We start from the raw sequence: 19,753 nt of genomic DNA, 5'->3' as shown, positions 1-19,753 counted from the left end.
AAAAGCAGCTGAAGAAAAGAAGTTGACAGCACTTGATTTGTGGACATACAGACAGATCCTCACGGTATCATACTTTGAAAGGAGATCCAACAATTACATCCTTGAAAAGATTGGCACGAAACCAATACTTCTGGAAACCATTATCCAAAGGAAATTTCGCTATTCTGGACACATCTCAAGAACTGATGACACAGTGGAACGCACTGTGCTTGAAGGCAGAGTAGAAGGAACCCCCTCCCGAGGCAGACAGAGGACAACCTGGATTGCCAACATCAAGAAGTGGACCAGCCTCACCACCAGAGGTGCAAGAGGTTTGACTGCCGACAGATCGAAGTAGAAGAACATGGTTGCCCAGGTTCTGGCAGAGTATGGCACATGATGATGATGGCTCAGATTTTTTGCAGAGTGCCGTAGATTTATGGTGAGAGGGGGAGATTTAAAAGGGATCTGAGAGCGGTGGTTACATGGAACGAGCTGCCAGAGGAGGTGGGTGAAGGAGGTACGACAGTGTCATTTTAGAAGGACACGAAGGGGAGGGGGCCAGGAAGTGAACACAGGAAACTGGGACTAGCTGGGTCGGCAATGTGGTCAGCATGGATTGGTTGGGCCGAAGGGTCTGTATCTATACTGAGTTGCTCTATGACTGTATTGAGGTGTACAGGCACTGTACATCTGCCCCACCATTGCCTGTACATCCACCTCGCGGTGTATGTGGAGTGCTGGGATGGATATACCGACAATAGAGTGGAGTAAGTGTTGATTTCTCAGAATGGTACCAGAAGTACAAGGGTTAAATTAGATTGCAGAAGACAGGGCTATAATCTGTGGAATTTAGATGGAGTCAATTTTTTTGGAGTTTAAGATAGCATGAACTAGCCCTGCTGGCCTTGGACATATGCTCGGTTTGGAAGCTGACCAAAGTGTCTACAGGCTGCTGGGGGGGGGGGGGGGCAGTGGGGAGGAGGATGCGGGAAGTTGGAAGAGGCTTCCACAAACAGCAGCCGATGATGAGGTTGAATCTGAGTCGGATGCGTTTTTGGTTCGCCGAAGGGTGATTGGCAAGCACAGTTAGTTTCTGGACCAGCTGTGATATGGTATGTCACTGAAATGGGCGGGGTGGGGAAGCCGATGATGGCCAGCATTGTTCCCACCCATCCTATCATCTCTCCCACAGCAAAGGCATAATTCAGTGAAAACCCTAATGCTGAGTTTTCGAGATGAATTTTGATCAATTAGGCAACTTGTTTCACTGACTCACTCATTCCAAAGGTCCTTACCCACAAACAAATAAGGATAATTTTATTCATCGAGTGAAAACAGAAAATGCTGTTATGACTCAGCAGGGGCAGTATCTGTGGAAGGTGAACAAAAAGTTAATATTTCTTTTTGTCAGAACAGGGTAATCATTACAAGTAGGAATAAGTTAGTATTACATTGGGGGGGGGGGGGGGTGATTGGATGAATTGAACAAAGGAAATCTGCTTGACCGTGAAGCCAGGGTTATCCTGAGGATAAGCTGCAAATGAGGATGTCTGGTGGATGGTGAACGCAAGAAGCTAGGAGCAGGAGTAGGCCATTCAGCCCCTCAAACATCTTCGTCATTCAATGCGATCATAGCTGATACATGCTGGCCTCAAATGCTCTTCTGTATGAGTTCCCCAAATGCCATCAACTCCTTGATCATTCAAATATTTATCTACCTCCACCTTAGGTATATGTAATGACCAAGTCTCCACCACCCTTGTGGGCAGAGAATTCCAGGTACTGACTGCTCACTGAGAGAAGGAAGTTCTACACACCCCATTTATTTATTGAGATTGAGTGTAGAATAGGCCCTTTCGGCTCCTCGGGCTGCACTGTCCAGCAACCCCTGATTTAACCCTAGCCTAATCACGGGACAATTTACAACGACCAATTAACCCATCAACCGGTACATCTTTGGAGGAAACCCATGCAGCCACAGAGAGAATGTACAAACTCCGTACAGGCGGTGTGGGAACCGAACCCGGGCCGCTGGTACTGTACGGAGTTGTGATCACCACTAGGCTACTGTGCCGAACAAAATATTGACTGCCCATTTCCCTCCACAGGTGCTGCCTGAGCTGCTGAGTTCTTCCAGCATTTTGTGTTATACAATGAGGTAGAGCATTAGAGGAAAGAGATTTGCGTTATTTATGCTTATAGATCAACATGAGGGTGCTGAATAATTTAACCTCCATGTGGTAGGTGTTGTTAGCATTCTGCAGATGCTGGAAATAGAGGCACTAAATGTTGGAGGTACTCATGACAAGATTAACAACAGCTTCTATCCCATTGTTATAAGATTCTTGAACAGATCTTTTGTACAATATAGATGAACTCCTGATCCCTCCATCTACTTCCGCCAAAAGCGGAACTTCCTGGTGGCCAAATATTTTAATTCTGGATTCCCATTCCCGTTCTGACTCGTCAGTCCATGGCCGCCTCCTGTGCCACGAGGCCACCCTGAGGGTGGAGAAGTAGTCCTCATATTCCACCTGGGTAGCCTCCAACCTGATGGCACGAATACCAATTTCTCCTTCCGGTTAAAAATAAAAAATACCCTCCCCTTTCCCTCCTATTCCCTATTATGGCCTCTTACCTCTTCTCACCTGCCCATCACCTCCCACTGGGTCTCGTCCTCCATCCCTTTCTCCCATGGTCCACTCTCCTCTCCTGACAGGTTCCTTCCTCTCCAGCCCTTTACCATTCCCACCCACCTGGCTTCACCTAACACCTTCTAGGTATCACAACACGCTGGAGGAACTCAGCAGGTCGGGCAGCATCCGTGGAAAAGATCGGTCGATGTTTCGGGCCAGAACCCTTCGTCAGGACTGTAGAGGGAAGGGGCAGAGGCCATATAAAGAAGGTGGGGGGAGGGTGGGAAGGAGAAGGCTGGTCAGTTCCAGGTGAACTGACCAGCGTGTTGTGAGTGTTGCTTTGACCCCAGCATCTGATTTTGTGCTTACCTTCTAGGTATCCTCTCTACCTCCCCCCCCCCCCCCATTTTATTCTGGTTCCTTCACCTTTCCTTTCCAGTCCTGAAGAAGGCTCTTGGCCCAAAACGTTGATTCGTTTCCATCGATGCTGCCTGACCTGCTGAGATCCCCCAGCATTTTGTGTGTTTCTTGCACCTTATTGTCTTCCTGCACTGCACTTTATCTGTAATTTTAACACTATATTCTGCACTCCGTTACTGTATTCCTTTATGTATTACCTAGATTTGGGGTTATCAATCTGGACAGTGTGCAAAGCCAAGCTTTTTTTTTGACGTGTTGCTATTGTGAAATATATCTCAGTATATGTGACAATGGAGTGTATGGGGTGTCCAGGGAGGGGTAGCACCTCTGGTGTGGGGGCTTGTCTGGGGCAGCTCACTCATCTTCGGTCCCCACCGGGCACTCAGCTCTCACCTGTGGCTCCAAGTAGCTGTTTGCATGCGACAGCGGCTGCACCCGGACACATCTCTTCAACGGGTGGGCTGAACCAGGTGAGGGTAGCCGGTGGCCTCGTACCCCGGTGAGTTAGGGACCTGCCTGTGCAAGCGTGTGATATCAGCTCCAGCTGAGATCCACAGCGTGATCCAATGGCCAGGTTGATGGTACTGCAACGCTCCGTGGAGAGCGAAGGGCAAAGAGCAAGATCATAACGAGGTAACTGTGAGGTCCAGAGTCCATCTCTTTGCCTAAGAGATTAACACAAGAGTCTGATAACAGAAGCTGTCTTTGAGTTTGGTAATGCCGCTTATTTGAAATCTTCTGCCCGACAGAGAGGGGAGGGAAAAGAGAGTCCAGAGAGGTCTTTGATTATGCTGACTGCTTTACTACGGCACAGGTAGTTTATCAATTGGATTTTTAAGTTCCCATCCCTGTTATTTGAAACTAGCCCGTTTGTTATCTGGAGTGTTTGTATCTGTTGTATCTTCCGTGGTGAAACTAATTCAACATATCTGCTTTGAACATTTCTTTGTTCACTGTTATTAATTCACTACTCCTGCTCTCTGGCAGTCCTACGTTCAGCCGAGCTGCTTACTTCCTATTTATACATTCACAAAAACTCTTACTGCTTGTCTTGGTATTTTTTTCTCAAAGTCATCAATTCTCTCTCTGATGGAATGTATAGTCTTTCACTGATGGATCTTAAAATCTTCCCTACTTTTCAATTTAACATTACCTCTGACTTTTTTTTTTAAACCCCAGATTTTCATGGAATCCCTCTTTCCATTAGGGACAATTCCTGCTGAGTGTGATGGACCATATACCTAAATATCTCCCTGTTTTCATCCACAGTATACAGTTGTTACTAATTCTGGATTTTCTGTGTACCCTTCTGTTTCCTTTTCTACACCTTCCCGAAACACTTGTTTTCCTGTAACATCCTGCCACATTTCCTTTTGATTTATTAAGCATCCTGGATTGAGTTCTCACCCCTCCTATTTAGGGTGTGTAAAGTTGTAAATGTTTGGAAAATAGTCTACTTCTTCTACCAATGTGCATAGCCATACATTTTCCTGCACTATATAGAAACATAGAAAACCTACAGCACAACGCAGGCCCTTTGGCCCACAAAGCTGTGCCGAACATGTCCTTACCTTAGAGCTACCTAGGCTTACCCATAGCCCTCTATTTTTCTAAGCTCCATGTAGCCATCCAGGAGTCTCTTAAAAGGCCCTATCGTTTCCGTCTCCACCACCGTCACCGGCAGCCCATTCCACACACTCACCACTCTCTGGATAAAAAACTTATCCCTGACATCTCCTCTGTATCTGCTTCCAAGCACCTTAAAACTATACCCTCTCGTGCTAGCCATTTCAGCCTTGGGGAAAAAGCCTCTGACTATCTACATGATCAATGCTTCTCATTATCTTGTGCACCTCTGTCAGGTCACCTCTCATCCTCCGTCACTGCAAGGAGAAAAGGCTGAGTTCAATCAACCTATTCTCATAGAGCATGCTCCCCAATCCAGGCAACATCCTTGTAAATCTCCTCTGCGCCCTTTCTATGGTTTCCATGTCCATATCTGTCACTTCTTTTTCCATTCTCTTCATCTGTCCAAGTCAATCTGCAGACTCCTCCTTCCTCAACACTACCTGCCCCACCACCTATCTTCGTGTCGTCTGCAAACTTGGCCAGAAAGCCATCAGTTCGGTCACCCAAATCATACCGACCTCTGTGGAACATCACTAGTCACAGGGAGCCAACCAGAAAAGGCTCCCTGTGTTCCCACTCTTTGCCTTCTGCCAGTCAGCCACTCTTCTATCCATGTTAGCATCTCTCCTATAATATCATGGGCTCCTGTTTACTAGCCTCATGTGTGGTTCCTTGTCTTCTTAAAATCCAAGTAAGCAGCATCCACTGACAAGAAACTCTGCAGATCCTGGAACCAATTGTTACATGACTTTAATGGGTAGGTTAATAAGTTTTCCTTTGACACAAAGATTGGAAATGCAGACAGTGAAGAAGGTTGTTGAAGGATACGGCGGGACGTGGATCAGTTGCAGATATGAGTGGCGAAATGGCAGATGCAGTTTCATCCATCAGGTGTGAGGTGTTGCTGTTTGGGAGGTCAAATACAAGGGGAAAGTATGCAAGCCTTGATGTCAATTAATGTCAAAGCCTTAACAGCACTGAGGGTCAGAGGGATTTTGGTATTCATGTCAACATCTCCCTGAAAGTGGCCACACAATTCGATATACTGGTAAAGAAGGTAGTTTAGTACCCTTGCCTTCATTCATCAGGGTTTTGTGCATAGAAGTCAGAAAGTCATATGGCAGTTTTATAAAACTTTGATTGGGCTGTACTTGGAGTTCGTGTGTGGTTCTGGGTCACCCCATTACAGGAAAGATGTGGATTCTCTGGAAAGGCTGCGGAAGTGGTTTCCCAGGATGCTGCCGGGATTTAAGGGGAGATGGTCAGAATATTTTTCTCAAAGTCAAACTGTCACTTACTGGAGGGTGTGCGTTTGAGCTGAGAGGGGGAAAGTTTAAAGGAGAGGTGTGGGCACACACACGCACAAAATGCTGGAGGAACTCAGCAGGTCAGGCAGCATCCGTGGAAATGAACTAGCAGTCAGCGCTTCAGGCTGCGGCCCTTCTCCAGGACTGAGAAAGAAGGGTGGGGGGATGAAAGCTGAAGCCAGGTGGGTGGGGATGGTCAGGGACTGGAGGAGAAAGAATCTGATAGGAGAGGAGAGGGGACTACAGGAGAAAGAGAAGGAAGAGGGATCAAGAGTAAAGTAATAGAGAGGTGAGAACAAGCAAAAAGTCAGAGTGGGGGAGAATTTGTTCACCGGAAGAAATTGATATTCGTGCCAGCAGGCTGGAGGATACCCAAAGTGAATATGAGGTGTTGCTCCTCCACCCTGAGGGTGGCCTCCTCTTGGCGCAAGAGGCGGCCATGGACCGACACGTCAGAACGGGAATGGGAATTAAAACGTTTGTCCGCAGCCCCAGTTTACGATGGGTCTCACCGAAGTGGAGGACGCTGCATTGGGAGCACTGGACGCAATAGATGTCCCCAACAGATTGGCAGGTTAAGCGTTGCCTTACCTGGAAGAACTGTTTGGGGCCTTGACTGGAGGTGAGGAAGGTGGTGTATGGCTGGGTGTGGCGCTTAGGCTGCTTGAAGGAATAAGTGGCGGGAGGGAGATTGGTGGGATGAGACGGATGGACAAGGGAATCGCAGAGGGCGCGATCCCTGTGGAAAGTGGTGGGGGGGCGGGGGAGGTAAAGATATGGTCAGTAGTAGGGTCCCTCCGGAGTTTGCCGAAGTTGTGGAGGGTAATGTCTCGGATATGGAGGCTGATGGGGTGGTAGGTAAGGACAAGAGGGACTGTCTCACTGTTAAGGTGGTGAGAAGATGGGGTGAATGCAGATGATCAGGAAATAGAGGAGATGCAGGTGAAGACAGCATCAATAGTGGAGGAAAGGAAACCCCATTCTTTAAAGGAAGAGCATATCTCTGATGTCCTGGAAAGGAAAGCTGCGTCCTGGGAACAAATGTGGCAGAGGCGAAGAAACTGACTGATGGGGAGTAGCATTTTTGGAGGAGATAGGGTGGGAAGACTATAGTCGAGTATATTGAGGCAGGAGAGATTTAGTTTAATTTGACATTGTGTTAATTGGAGACAGTACGTGCTAAAGAGCTGGACTGTGCTGGACTGCTTCATTGTCTCTGTCTTAAGTGAATATGGATGTATACAACTGCAAACTTTCCTTCAACAACATCACCATTGCAGGGCCTCGCCCCGCAGCCCGGACACAGAGCTGGTGGGGCAAGCTTGCCCCTGGCTCAGCCCTCGAGCCAGCAGGAGTTTGCAGGTGGGAGATGGAACGGCGAAACGGTGGTGTGGGCATGAGTAAAATGTTATTTACTGCCCAGCTCATGTGGCCCAGACACCGCTTGTCAACGCCCAGATCTACGGAGAGCAGGAAAAACAGCCAGACGACGGTGGACAGGATCAACGAGGAAACTGAACGCAGCCCAGACTGGGCGAGAGTCTCTGTCCCTGCCACAAATTATTTAAAAAAAAGAGCTCAGATTAAAATCAGCCTCATTCAGAGCCGGTGTGAAGTGCTTCTCCTGGGAGCAGTAGAACCAGTTTCGAAACACTGGGCTCTTTATTGCTCCAGTCTGCAGGCTGCCCAGGTCACCGTGATCCTAATGGAAGACTCTGCTCCTGTAGTGGCTCCCAAAAATGAACTACCCCCCCCACCCACTCCCCCAGCAGTGTGAAACTGTGCTGAGTGAGACCCCTGTAGCCCCGGAGCTGACTGTTCACTGTCAGTCGTCTACGCGCTTGTTCAGAGCGGCCTGTGCAGGCTCCCCTCCGTGGCTTCGTCTTTCAGTCTCTCACCCGGGCCTGGTCCACACTCCACAACTCCCGCAGCGTGTGCTGGCCAGGACGGGAGGAGAGGAAGAGAAGGCAGCAGAGAAGACTAGTGAATGTAAACCCAGTAGACATGTCTGGTGCAGTCCGGACCTTGGTCTGAGACGTGATGGGGGAAGATTTACTCTCACATCTACTGTACTTTTGTGCTCAGACAGAGCAAATGAAGAAAGAGAGAGTCAAAACCTCTTGCGCCTGGGCTATGGGTGAGAGACTATCCCAGATGAAAGCAGTAACGCATGCATAGTAACAGGAATTCTGCAGATGCTGGAAATTCAAGCAACACACATCAAAGTTGCTGGTGAACGCAGCAGGCCAGGCAGCATCTGTAGGAAGAGATGCAGTCGACGTTTCAGGCCGAGACCCTTCGTCAGGACTAACTGAAGGAAGAGTGAGTAAGGGATTTGAAAGTTGGAGGGGGAGGGGGAGATCCAAAATGATAGGAGAAGACAGGAGGGGGAGGGATAGAGCCAAGAGCTCTCAGCCACACTCAGGTTGGAGGAACAGCTTATATTCCGCCTGGGTAGCCTCCAACCTGATGGCATGAACATCAACTTCTTTATCTTCCGCTAAGGCCCCACCTCCCCCTCGTACCCCATCTGTTACTTATTTTTATACACACATTCTTTCTCTCACTCTCCTTTTTCTCCCTCTGTCCCTCTGAATATACCCCTTGCCCATCCACTGGGTCCCCCCCCCCCCTTGTCTTTCTTCCCGGACCTCCTGTCCCATGATCCTCTCGTATCCCCTTTTGCCTATCACCTGTCCAGCTCTTGGCTCCATCCCTCCCCCTCCTGTCTTCTCCTATCATTTTGGATCTCCCCCTCCCCCTCCAACTTTCAAATTCCTTGCTCACTCTTCCTTCAGTTAGTCCTGACGAAGGGTCTCGGCCTGAAACGCCTCTTCCTACAGATGCTGCCTGGCCTGCTGCGTTCACCAGCAACTTTGATGTGTGATGCATGCATAGTATTGCCTTATCTAACAGGAAGCGACATAGAGAGAGTTTGTGAGTGGTTGTGGCATTTGTGGAGGAGACTAGACTAAAGAGATAAAGATATGGGGATAAGAGACAGGTGAGACAGAAAAATCAAAGTCCAGCTGATCTCACTGGTTGCTCAATTCTGATTATAACCTCCTGTCCCACATTTACAGCTGCAAGTAAAAACCACATGTGCTGGTGAAACTCAGCATTACTGAGAGTTAGAGTCACGCCATTATATAGCAGAGAACTGGACCAACACATCCATGATATCATCCTGTTTGTATTTGGCCCTCATCCATCTAAACCTTTCTTATCTCTGTATCTGTTCAAATGTCTTTAACTGTTGTAATTGTACTCACTGTGCCTTCATTCCACTTGCCCATCCTCTCTCTGTGGAGAGATTGGCTTTCAGTTGGCCTGTGCTCACTGTAGCTGATCTAATCCAAACCGCTGACTATATCCTGACTTCCGCCCGCTCGGTTTGACCATCACCAACTTCCCTGTACTGTACTGCCTTTTGCCGGAGACACCTGAAATCAGAGCCCCTGTGGCCTCGGTATCCCATCCAGGTAACGTCCACCAGTCCAAGCCCTTGCAGCTCCTCTCTCTCTCCTCGCACTCTACACCCCTCCACTCCCCTTCCACTCCCATCCTCCTCCCTTCCCCTCCTTCTCTTCTCTCCCCTTCCCCTTCCCCTTCCCCTTCCCCTTCCCCTTCCCCTTCCCCTTCCCCTTCCCCTTCCCCTTCCCCTTCCCCTTCCCCTCCCCCCTCCCCCCTCCCCCATCCCCCCTCCCCCATCCCCCATCCCCCATCCCCCTCCCCTCCCCCTCCCCCCTCCCCCTCCCCTCCTCCCTCCCCCTCCCCTCCCCCTCCCCTTCCCCCTCTTCCCTCCCCCTCTTCCCTCCCCCTTCCCCCTCTTCCCTCCCCCCTTCCCCCTCCTCCCTCCCCCCTTCCCCCTCCTCCCAATCTCTTCTCCCACCCCCATCGTCATTTCCTCCCTATCCCATTGATGTTGTCATGCAGCTCGTTTATGTTCTGCAAGTTCCAGTCAGGACAGTTATGAATGACAATATTAAGAGCAGAAATTTATTTTTGAGGTGGAGAGGAGAGACTGTCTCTTGTCATCCATTCAGGATGGAAGCATTCTCTTCTGCCCACTGTATCCAAACTGGACATTTGAGAATCTATCTCATTCTCCAGCACTGGGCAGTGCCATCCCTGCGTTGCCCTTGCAAATATCATCTAATTACATAACTCTTTTGTGAATAGCACACACAAAATGCTGGAGGAACTCGGTGGGTCAGGCTGCGTCTATAAAACAAAGTACACAGTCGATGTTTCAGGACCCAATGAATAATCTCAACCTAAACTGTCGACTGTACTCTTTTCCATAGATGCTACCTGGCCTGCTGGGTTCCTCCAGCATTTCGTGTGTCTTTCTTTGGGTTTCCAGCATCTGCAGATTTTTCTCATGTTTGTGTTTTGAGAATACTTGCCTTTATCTTCACTCAGATATTTCCAGATTTGAATCCCACCCCCATGTGGTGAAAATAAATCCTCTCCTTCCAACTGGACCTCTTGTGCCATCCCTAACATGTGCCCTCTCTGCTGGGGGAATGTTTCCTGCCAACCATGGACCCTTCAGTTAATGGTAGGGGTCCATGGTATAAAGATGGTGGGGAACCCCTGATCAAGACCATAAGACACAGAAGCAGAATTAGGCCATTCAGCCCATCGAGTCTGTTCCACCATTCCATCATGGCTGATCCCAGATCCCACTCAACCTCACACACCTGCCTTCTCGCCATATCCTTTGATACCCTGACCGATCAGGAAACTATCAACTTCCGCCTTACATATACACACAGACTTGGCATCCTCTGCAGTCAGTGGCAGAGCATTCCACAGATTCATTACTCTGGCTAAAAAAATTCCTCCTTACCTCTGTTCTAAAGGGTTGCCCCTCAATTTTGAGGCTGTGCCCTCTACTTCTAGATATCCCCACCAACGGAAACATCCTCTCCACATCCACCGTATCTGGATCTTTCAACATTCAGTAGGTTTCAATGGGATTCTCCCCCTCCCCCCCACATTCTTCTAAATTCCAGTGAGTAGAGACCCAAAGCTGCCAAACGCTCCTCATTCCCAGAATTATCCTCATGAACCTCCTCCGGACTCTCTCTAATGACAACACATCCTTTCTGAGATAACGGGGCCCAAACCTATGGACAGTACTCTAAGTGCAGCCTGACTAGTCTCTTAAAAGTCCAACATTATCTCCTTGCTGTTATATTCTACAGGCTGGATGGAGAGCGAGGTGTCTCCCAGTGGAGGTTGGTTGTAGGGGATTCGTAGCCTGTTCTTTAGTTAGAGCCTTCAGCATTTTGGGCATCGAGGGAGAGAGGAAGAGGAGAGCCATCCGCAGTACCACCGATGCAGCAGAGAGGGCCTCAAGATGGCTGTGGCTCAAAAGAGGGCAGCCATGGGGTCGTAAGTAGCTAGCCATCTGGACACAAACTGGGGTCTGATCAGCCCTGGCTGGGTCACCTGGAGGAGGTTGTATGATGTTGAAAGACCCGAAACACCCGATGATTCCAGGAACATCACTGAAGATGTGTCCAGAAGCGTCAATAGATGTATGTACACAGAGTACTCCCCTTGAAATAAATGGCAACATTGCATTTGCCTTCCTTACCACAGACTCAACCTGTAAAGTAACCTTCTGAGAGAGTCTTACGCAAAGATTACTAAATCCTTCTGTACCTCTGATGTTCGAACCTTCTCCTCATTTAGATAATAGTCTCCACTACTGTTCCTTTTACCAAAATGCATTATCATATTTTTCCCAACACTGTATTCCACCTGCCACTTTTTTGCTCATTCGTACGATTTGTCTGAGTCCTGCTGCAATCTCATTGCAATTCCATGATCTAAATCATTGACAAACAATGTGAAAAGCAGCGGTTCCTATACTGACCCCTGAGGAACACCACTAGTCACCAGCAGCCAACCAGAAAAGGCCCCCTTTTATTCCCACTCGTTGCCTCCTGCCTGTCAGCCACTCTGCTATCTATGCCAGTATCTTTCCTGTAATGTCATCGGATTTAATCTTGTTAAGCAGCCTGATGTGGCACCTTATCAAATGCCTTCTGAAAATCCAAGTAAATGACATCCACTGCCTCTCCCTTGCCCGTCCTGCTTTCACTTCCTCAAAGAACTCTAACAGGTTTGTCAGGCAAGATTTACTTTACAGAATCCATGCTAACTTTGACTTATTTTATCTTCAGTCTCCAAGTACCTCAAAATCTCATCCTTAATAATAGACTCTAACATTTTTCCTACCGTTGAGGTTAGGCTAATTGGCCTATAATTTCCTTTCATTTGCCATCCTCCCTTCTTAAAGAGTGGAGTGACATTTGCAATCTTCCAGTCCCTCGGGACCATGATAGAATCAAGTGATTCTTGAAAGATCATGACCAATGTCATCTGCTATCTCTCCAGCAACCTCTGTCAGGACTCTGGAATGTAGCCATCTGGTCCAGGTGACTTATCCAGCTTAAGACATAGAACATGGAGACATAGAAAACCTACAGCACAATACAGGCCTTCAGCCCCACAATGCTGTGCTGAACACGTACTTACTTTTAGAAATTACCTAGATTTACCCATAGCCATCTATTTTTCCAAGCTCTATGTACCTACCCAAGTGTCTCTTAAAAGACCCTATTGTATCCACTGTTGCCAGCAGCCCATTCCACACACTCACCACTCTCTGCATAAAAAAACTATCCCTGACATCTCTGTACCTACTTCCAAGCAACTTAAAACTGTGCCCTCTCATGTTAGCCATTTCAACCCTGGGGAAAAAGCCTCTGACTATCCACAAGATCAATGCCTCTCATCATCTTATCCACCTCTATCAAGGTCACTTTTCATCCTCCCGTCGCTCCAAGGAGAAAAGGCCAAGTTCACTCAACCTATTCTCATAAGGCATGCTCCCCAATCCAGGCAACATCCTCGTAAATCTCCCCTGCACCCTTTCTGTAGTTCCTACATCTTGAGTTTGCCTAGCGCACTTTCAATCGCACTCACTCCTGCTCCCTGAGACTCACAGACCTCTGCTGTGCCTTCACAGTGAAGACAGATGCAAAGTACCCGTTCGATTCATCTGCCTTTTTTTGTCCCCCCATTACTACCTCACCAGCATCATTTCCCAATGGTTTATCATCAAACTCTCCCCCCTTTTCCTCTTTAAATAACTGAAAAAACCTTTGATATCCCTGCTTTATATTCTTGGCTAGTCTGTCCTCAGAGGGTCAAGCAGGGAACTATTGACTTTTTGGGTCAAAACCCTGCATCAGCACCCTTGTTGCTTCAGACTAACCTGTCTCTCCTCACAGCTGAATCCCTGGGAATATCCTGGTGAATCTCCTCTCCACCCTCTCCAATGTAATCCCATCCTTCCTGTAGTGTGGTGACCAGAACGATGGCCCATACCTTGTTGTACATAACCTACCCGCTGTGTGGTATATGTCCCAGCTCGTGAAGACAAGCATTTTCTATACGCCATCTTCACCTTATTGATCTGTCCTGACTGCAAGGGATCATTGCACTAAGACCTCTCTGTTCTCAGGACCCTAGGATCCATCCAGTCTTCCAACATGTACCACCTTTTACATTTCCCTGCCCATCTTGTTAAACTCAGTCCATAGCTGAAGTCTACCCTCCTCACAACCAACATGGCACTAATTTTTCTATTGAATGCGAACTGAATGATTATACCTGGGGCACTTACATCATTAATGTACATTTCGATGGCCACTTTATTAGGTATCTCCTGTACCTAATGAAATAGCCACTGAATGCACTGTAGGTTTGTTGGTCTGCTGCTGTAGCCCATCCACTTCAAGCCTTGATGTGTTGTGCGTTCAGAGATGCTCTTCTGCACACCACTGTTGTAACATGTGGTTTACTTGAGTTACTGTCACTTTCCTGTCAGCTTAAACCAGTCTGGCCATTCTCCTCCGACCTCTCTCGTCATCAAGTCATTTTTGCCCACCATACTATCACTCACTGGGTGTCTTTTTTTTTTCTTGCACCATTTTCTGTAAACGCTGGAGATTATCTTGAGTGCTTAAAAATCCCAGTTCAGTTTCTGACATACGCAAACCACCCCATCTGGCACCAGCAATCATTCCATAATCAAAGTCACTTAGATCACATTGCTTCCCCATTCTGATGTTTGGTCTGATCAACAACTGAGCTTCTTGACCATGTCTGCATGCTTTTATGTTGCTTCCACATGTTTGGCTAATCAGATATTTGCATTAACGGGTAGTGCAAAACGGCAAGGATCTCTCTGAGAGATGGCTGGTCACAGTCCTCCAGTCACAAAAACAACTCTTCACTGTCCACCCTCTCTCCTGTGATCAAGACAATCTCAGATCGGTGTCCCGATCCTGGTGATATTGATCCAGAGGTTTATTTTGAAAGTCAAGTATAAGGCATAATGCATTTTGCTTATTTAAGTCATTTATTGAGCGATATAGAAAGTATGGACAGAAGAAAAACAGACAAAGAACAAAAGAAGTCATGGTTGTCCCAATTCTTAAAAATGAGCTCAGACTAGACAAAAACAATACATTCCAGTGATTAGAATAACCTATGGAATAGGCCAGGTTTAGAGGTGTGACATCTGCTCCAGAGAAACTTCTAGAAAAATACAGAATCAACTTATACTAGAGTTACTGAAAGCCTTGTTGAGCAATTGCACGTACATAAGTGACTATATGAAAGTACCAGCAAGCTAAGGTAGGAGATTAATAACGATTTTACACGCTGTAGTTTGTCAGATTGTCCCAGGGCGGTATTCTTTTGGACCAGTCTCCCATGCGAGAGCCATCAATGTCCCTTTTTTGTGAAGACCACATCAACGACTCTGCACTGACACGCACAATCAATGCTTTAATCAAATTGGTCCAACAAGATTTCCTCGCTGGCTATTCCTGATCAATCTCATTCTCTTCAAAACATTATTTATCCAATAATTCCCCCAGCACCGGTGTTAGGGAGAGCGGGGTGGTTTAGAATTGTGCTTTTCTTGCCTGGCGGCACCCCTCCTTACATGGTGAGTGACACTGATAAGAGTGGACCTGATGCTGTTTTCATTGCAGGTGCACTTGATCCCAGCTGAGAGGGAAGGAGCCATGAGTACCTGCTACTACAACCAAGACCATCCCCTTCTTCTACAAATCAGCCAGGAAAGACTTGACTGACAAGTGGCGGACGAAGGACGTGCTGGTGGTTACCCTGGGCCTCTTGGTGTGTGTGATAGTCATACTGGCCAACACGCTAGTCATCGCAGCCATAGCCCTGAACCGCCGCTTCCACCAGCCCATCTTCTACCTGCTGGCCAACCTGGCTGCTACGGACTTCTTCTCTGGTGTGGCCTACACGTACCTCATGTTCCACAAGTCCACACGGGGCCCACGCACTGCGGAGCTGACGGTGCAGACCTGGTTCCTGCGGCAGGGGCTGATCGACACCAGCCTGACGGCCTCTGTCGCCAACCTGCTGGCCGTCGCTGTGGAGCGCCACCAGAACCGTCTTCCAGATGCAGCTGCACAGCAACATGAGCAACCAGCGTGTGACCTTCCTCATCGTCTGCATTTGGGTCACCGCCATCGTTATGGGGCTCATCCCCCAGATGGGCTGGAACTGCGTGTGCAGCCTGGACACCTGCTCGCGGATGGCTCCTCTGTACAGCCGCAGCTACCTGGTTTTCTGGGCCATCTCCAACCTGGTGATCTTCTGTGTCATGCTGCTGGTGTACATGCGAATATTCTGTTACGTCCAGCACAAAGTGCAGAGGATGTCCCAGCACACGTTTCACTCCAGGCACAAGGAGACCATGATGAACCTCATGAAGACTGTAGTCATCATTCTGAGTGAGTCCGCTGTTCTTTATAGAGATAAGTCACACTGGGTGTACTGTAGTGCATGCACCTCCACACCTGTGTCACGCAGCTTTTCCCCTCCCACACGCCGTTAGCAAATCCAGTGTCTGTCAGGCTTGTCTGCAAATTTATCATGCTGGTTCTAATCTCGAGAGTAGCAATTCCTGCTGCATTCACTGGTAGTTCCAGAGTCCCAACCAGTCTTCAAATCCAAGACAAATAGGTAAACAAAAGGGGTCAGACCCTGAGGTCAGCACTGTGAGTCACCAGGGAACCTGGACAAAGGCAGGAAAGACCAGGTGAGGGGGTCATCAAAGCCTTGAGAAATCTCTTTGAATAATGGGGATTGGACAGATGGATCCCAGAGGATCGTAAAATGATCATATGACGTCAGTAAATCTGTATCAGTATCTGCCCATCCCCCCTCTGCCTCTCCCCACCCCCGACTCCCCATCCCTCTGCCCCCGCCACTCCGCCCCCTGCCTTTCCACCTCTCCACCTCCCTCCATCCCCCCCTCTCCTTCCCCCCTCTCCTTCCCCCCTCCTTCCCCCTCTCCTTCCCACCTCTCCTTCCCCCCCTCTCCTTCCCCCCTCTCCTTCCCCCCCTCTCCTTCCCCCCCTCTCCTTCCCCCCCTCTCCTCCCCCCCCTCTCCTCCCCCCCCTCTCCTCCCCCCCTCTCCTCCCCCCCTCTCCTCCCCCCTCCCCCCCTCCCCCCCCTCCCCCCCTCTCCTCCCCCCCTCTCCTCCCCCCCTCTCCTCCCCCCCTCTCCTCCCCCCCTCCTCCCCCCTCTCCTCCCCCCCTCTCCTCCCCCCCTCTCCTCCCCCCTCCTCCCCCCCTCCTCCCCCCTCCTCCCCCCTCCTCCCCCCCCTCCTCCTCCCCCCCTCTCCTCCCCCCCCTCTCCTCCCCCCCTCTCTCCTCCCCCCCTCTCCTCCCCCCCTTCCCCCCCCCTCTCCTTCCACCCCTCCTTCCACCCCTCCTTCCACCCTCTCCTCACCCTCTCCTCACCCTCTCCTCCACCCCCTCCTTCCCCACCCCCTCCTTCCCCACCCTCTCCTTCCCCACCCTCTCCTTCCCCCTCCTTCCCCCCTCCTTCCCCCCCTCCTTCCCCCCCTCCTTCCCCCCCTCCTTCCCCCCCCTCCTTCCCCCCCTCCTTCCCCCCCTCCTTCCCCCTCTCTTTCCCCCCTCTCTTTCCCCCCTCTCTTTCCCCCTCTTCCCCCCTCTCTTCCCCCCTCTCTTCCCCCCTCTCTTCCCCCCTCTCTTCCCCCCTCTCTTTCCCCCCCTCTCTTTCCCCCCCTCTCTTCCCCCCCTCTCTTTCCCCCCCTCTCTTTCCCCCCCTCTCTTTCCCCCCCTCTCTTTCCCCCCCTCTTCCCCCCACAATTCCCTTCCCCCCACTCCCTTCCAGCCCCTCCTCCACCCACTCTCCCCTCCCCTCTCCCCCGTGGCGCCGGGAATCAGTTTGTGGTGTACGTTAACTATAGAGGTGAATGTCAGAGCTATGACTGGTACGTTTGCAGAGGGTGCGAATATTGATGGAGCGGTTATCAGTGAGGATGGTGGTGATAGGAGAAAGTTGCTTCTCAGCGTGCAAGATAGACGAAGCAATGCGGGACGGAATCTAATCCTGAAGTGCCAAGTGACGCTCTTTGGGAGGATATAGTATGATCTTGGATTCTGGGATATGGACTGTGAAGAAACAAACATACTGAATGCAGTGACTGTCTTCAGGCAAGAGAGGGTGACGGAGTGAGGAAGAGTGAGACATCGGTTCAAGAGAAATGTGGAGTCCAGGGCTTTTTATAAGTTGGTTTATCGTTGTCACGTGTATTGAGGCGTAATGAAAAATATTGTTTTGCATGCCATCTAGACACATCACTTCTTCATATCAGTGTACTGAGGCAGTAATAAATACCTTCGCCTGACCTCAGTGATAGAAAATTACTGAGAAAACATCTGAAGAATAGTCTAAATAATCACTTCAAATCAAGGACAGCACGGTTTGTTATAGAAAATGTGCTGAACTAATTTGAGTGGGACAGCGACAAGGAGAACTGAGTGGGGAGGTGTTGTATGTGCAGTTGCTTACGTGGGAATTTAGTGAGGCATTTGAGAAGGTCTCACATTATAAACTGATCAGAGTACAATGAGAACTGGCCAAATGGGGGTTAAGTGATAGCAAGGCTGAAGTCGGGTTTTGCAGGGCTAATTCCAGGTCACTGCTTGTTGTCTATTATTAATGATTTAAATTTAATAGGATCCACATTTCATGCAGTTAATGCAGCATGGATCATGTGATTGATGGGGAAAAATCGTGGTCATGGGATCTGATATGGAAATGTGACAAGTTCTCAGAACTTGGCATGAATGAAAAATTATTATTAGGGAAATTAGTGTGTCTGAGGAGCAAAACCCCCAGGGATCAGTGACCTGTGTCCTTCAAGGTGCTGGGATTTTTTTTTGTTGAAATTGTACAAGACTTTGGTAAGGCCTAATTTGGAGAGTTGTCTGTCTTGGTCACCAACCTATAGGAAGGATGTAAATAAGGTTGAAAGAGCGCAGAGAAAATTAACAATGATGTTGCTGGGTCCGGAGGGCTTGAGTTACGCGGAAAGATTGAATAGGTTTGGACTTTATTTGTTAGAATGTAGAATATTGAGTGGAGATTTGATAGAGGTATACAAAATTATGAGGGGTATAGATGGGATTTTTTCCACTGAGGTTGGGTGAGACTTCAACCAGAGGTTGTGCGTTAAGATTGAAAGGTTGATTTCAATGTTTAAGAGAAGTTTGGATAGGTACGTGGAGGGCTGTGGTCTGGGTTCAGGTTGATGGGACTGGATGGTTTATATGGTTTGGCATGGATTAGATGGGCTGAAAGGCCTGTTTCTGTGCTGTACCTTTCTATGACTCTGTAATTTAAGTTATCCCTACTGGTTCAGAGCCTAACTGTCCTTGAACCTGACAGTGTGGGAACTAAAACTCCTGTACCTCCTTCCCGATGGCAGCAGCGAGAAGAGAGCACGGCCTCGATGGTGGGGGTTCTTGATGAAGGATGCTGCTTTCTGGAGGCAGTGCTCCTTGTAGATGAGCTCGATGATGGCAAGGGCTTTTTCCGTGATGGAGTTGGCTGTATCCACGACTTTTTGTAGGCCTTTCCATTCTTGGTCATTGGTGTTAACATACCAGGCAAGATTCCCCCTCATGGTGTATCTATAGAAGTTTGCCTAAGTTTTAGAAGCTTTACCGAAACATGATTTACTGAGATTTATTTTGGGACAAGAGGTAAAGTAGTGAAACTCATGCACGTTTAAGTGCCTGGATGAGTCTTGAGGAACTGTGTGGTTTTGAACCAAGGAGCCAGAAATGGGACTGCCCTAAATAACTGGTTATTTCTGGCCATCTCTAGATTTGCAATTGAGGAGTAATTCTTCCAGACTCGATGGGCACTGACTGTTTTCCTGTGGTGGAGAATGTACTGAGCAATCCAGGTCTGTCTTGGCTCAAACCCAAGCTGGGGTGTGTTTTCTTGCAGCTCCTCCACTGTCTCTTGTCAGGATAGCGAAGCAAAATACAACAGCGGTTGTGGTTTGTGTTTTTGCTGAGATTACTGCTTGAGACTTAATGAGGCCTATACAGTTCTCTGGGCTCCATGTGGAACAACAGCCTCTCAAGTGGTGTATTTTTAGTAATTGTTTGCTCTTGGTGTGTATCTGCGTATATCAGATGGGAGCAAGCAATACTGGAACCACTGAGATCATGCAACGTGTGGGAGTGAGATGTTATTGGGAGAGCAGTATTCAGGGTGCCTAATTTTAAACTAAAGTACGACTGGCTGGGTGCACCATTGTGAGGGTAGGGAGTTGGTCATTATTTCTCCCTGAATTTGTATAACTGTGATCTCATTGCTATTTGT

The 19,753-nt window shown here is 48.7% G+C and overlaps 1 pseudogene; it reads left to right on the top strand.

The window, feature by feature from the left end:
• The first annotated feature begins 239 nt into the window (after positions 1–239).
• LOC140191070 (lysophosphatidic acid receptor 2-like) overlaps positions 240–19,753 on the top strand; it is a 163,116-nt pseudogene continuing 143,602 nt past the window's right edge.

This window comes from Mobula birostris, chromosome 32, assembly GCF_030028105.1.
Source record: "Mobula birostris isolate sMobBir1 chromosome 32, sMobBir1.hap1, whole genome shotgun sequence".
Lineage (NCBI taxonomy): Eukaryota > Metazoa > Chordata > Chondrichthyes > Myliobatiformes > Myliobatidae > Mobula > Mobula birostris.
This window is presented reverse-complemented; position numbering and strand designations above follow the sequence as displayed.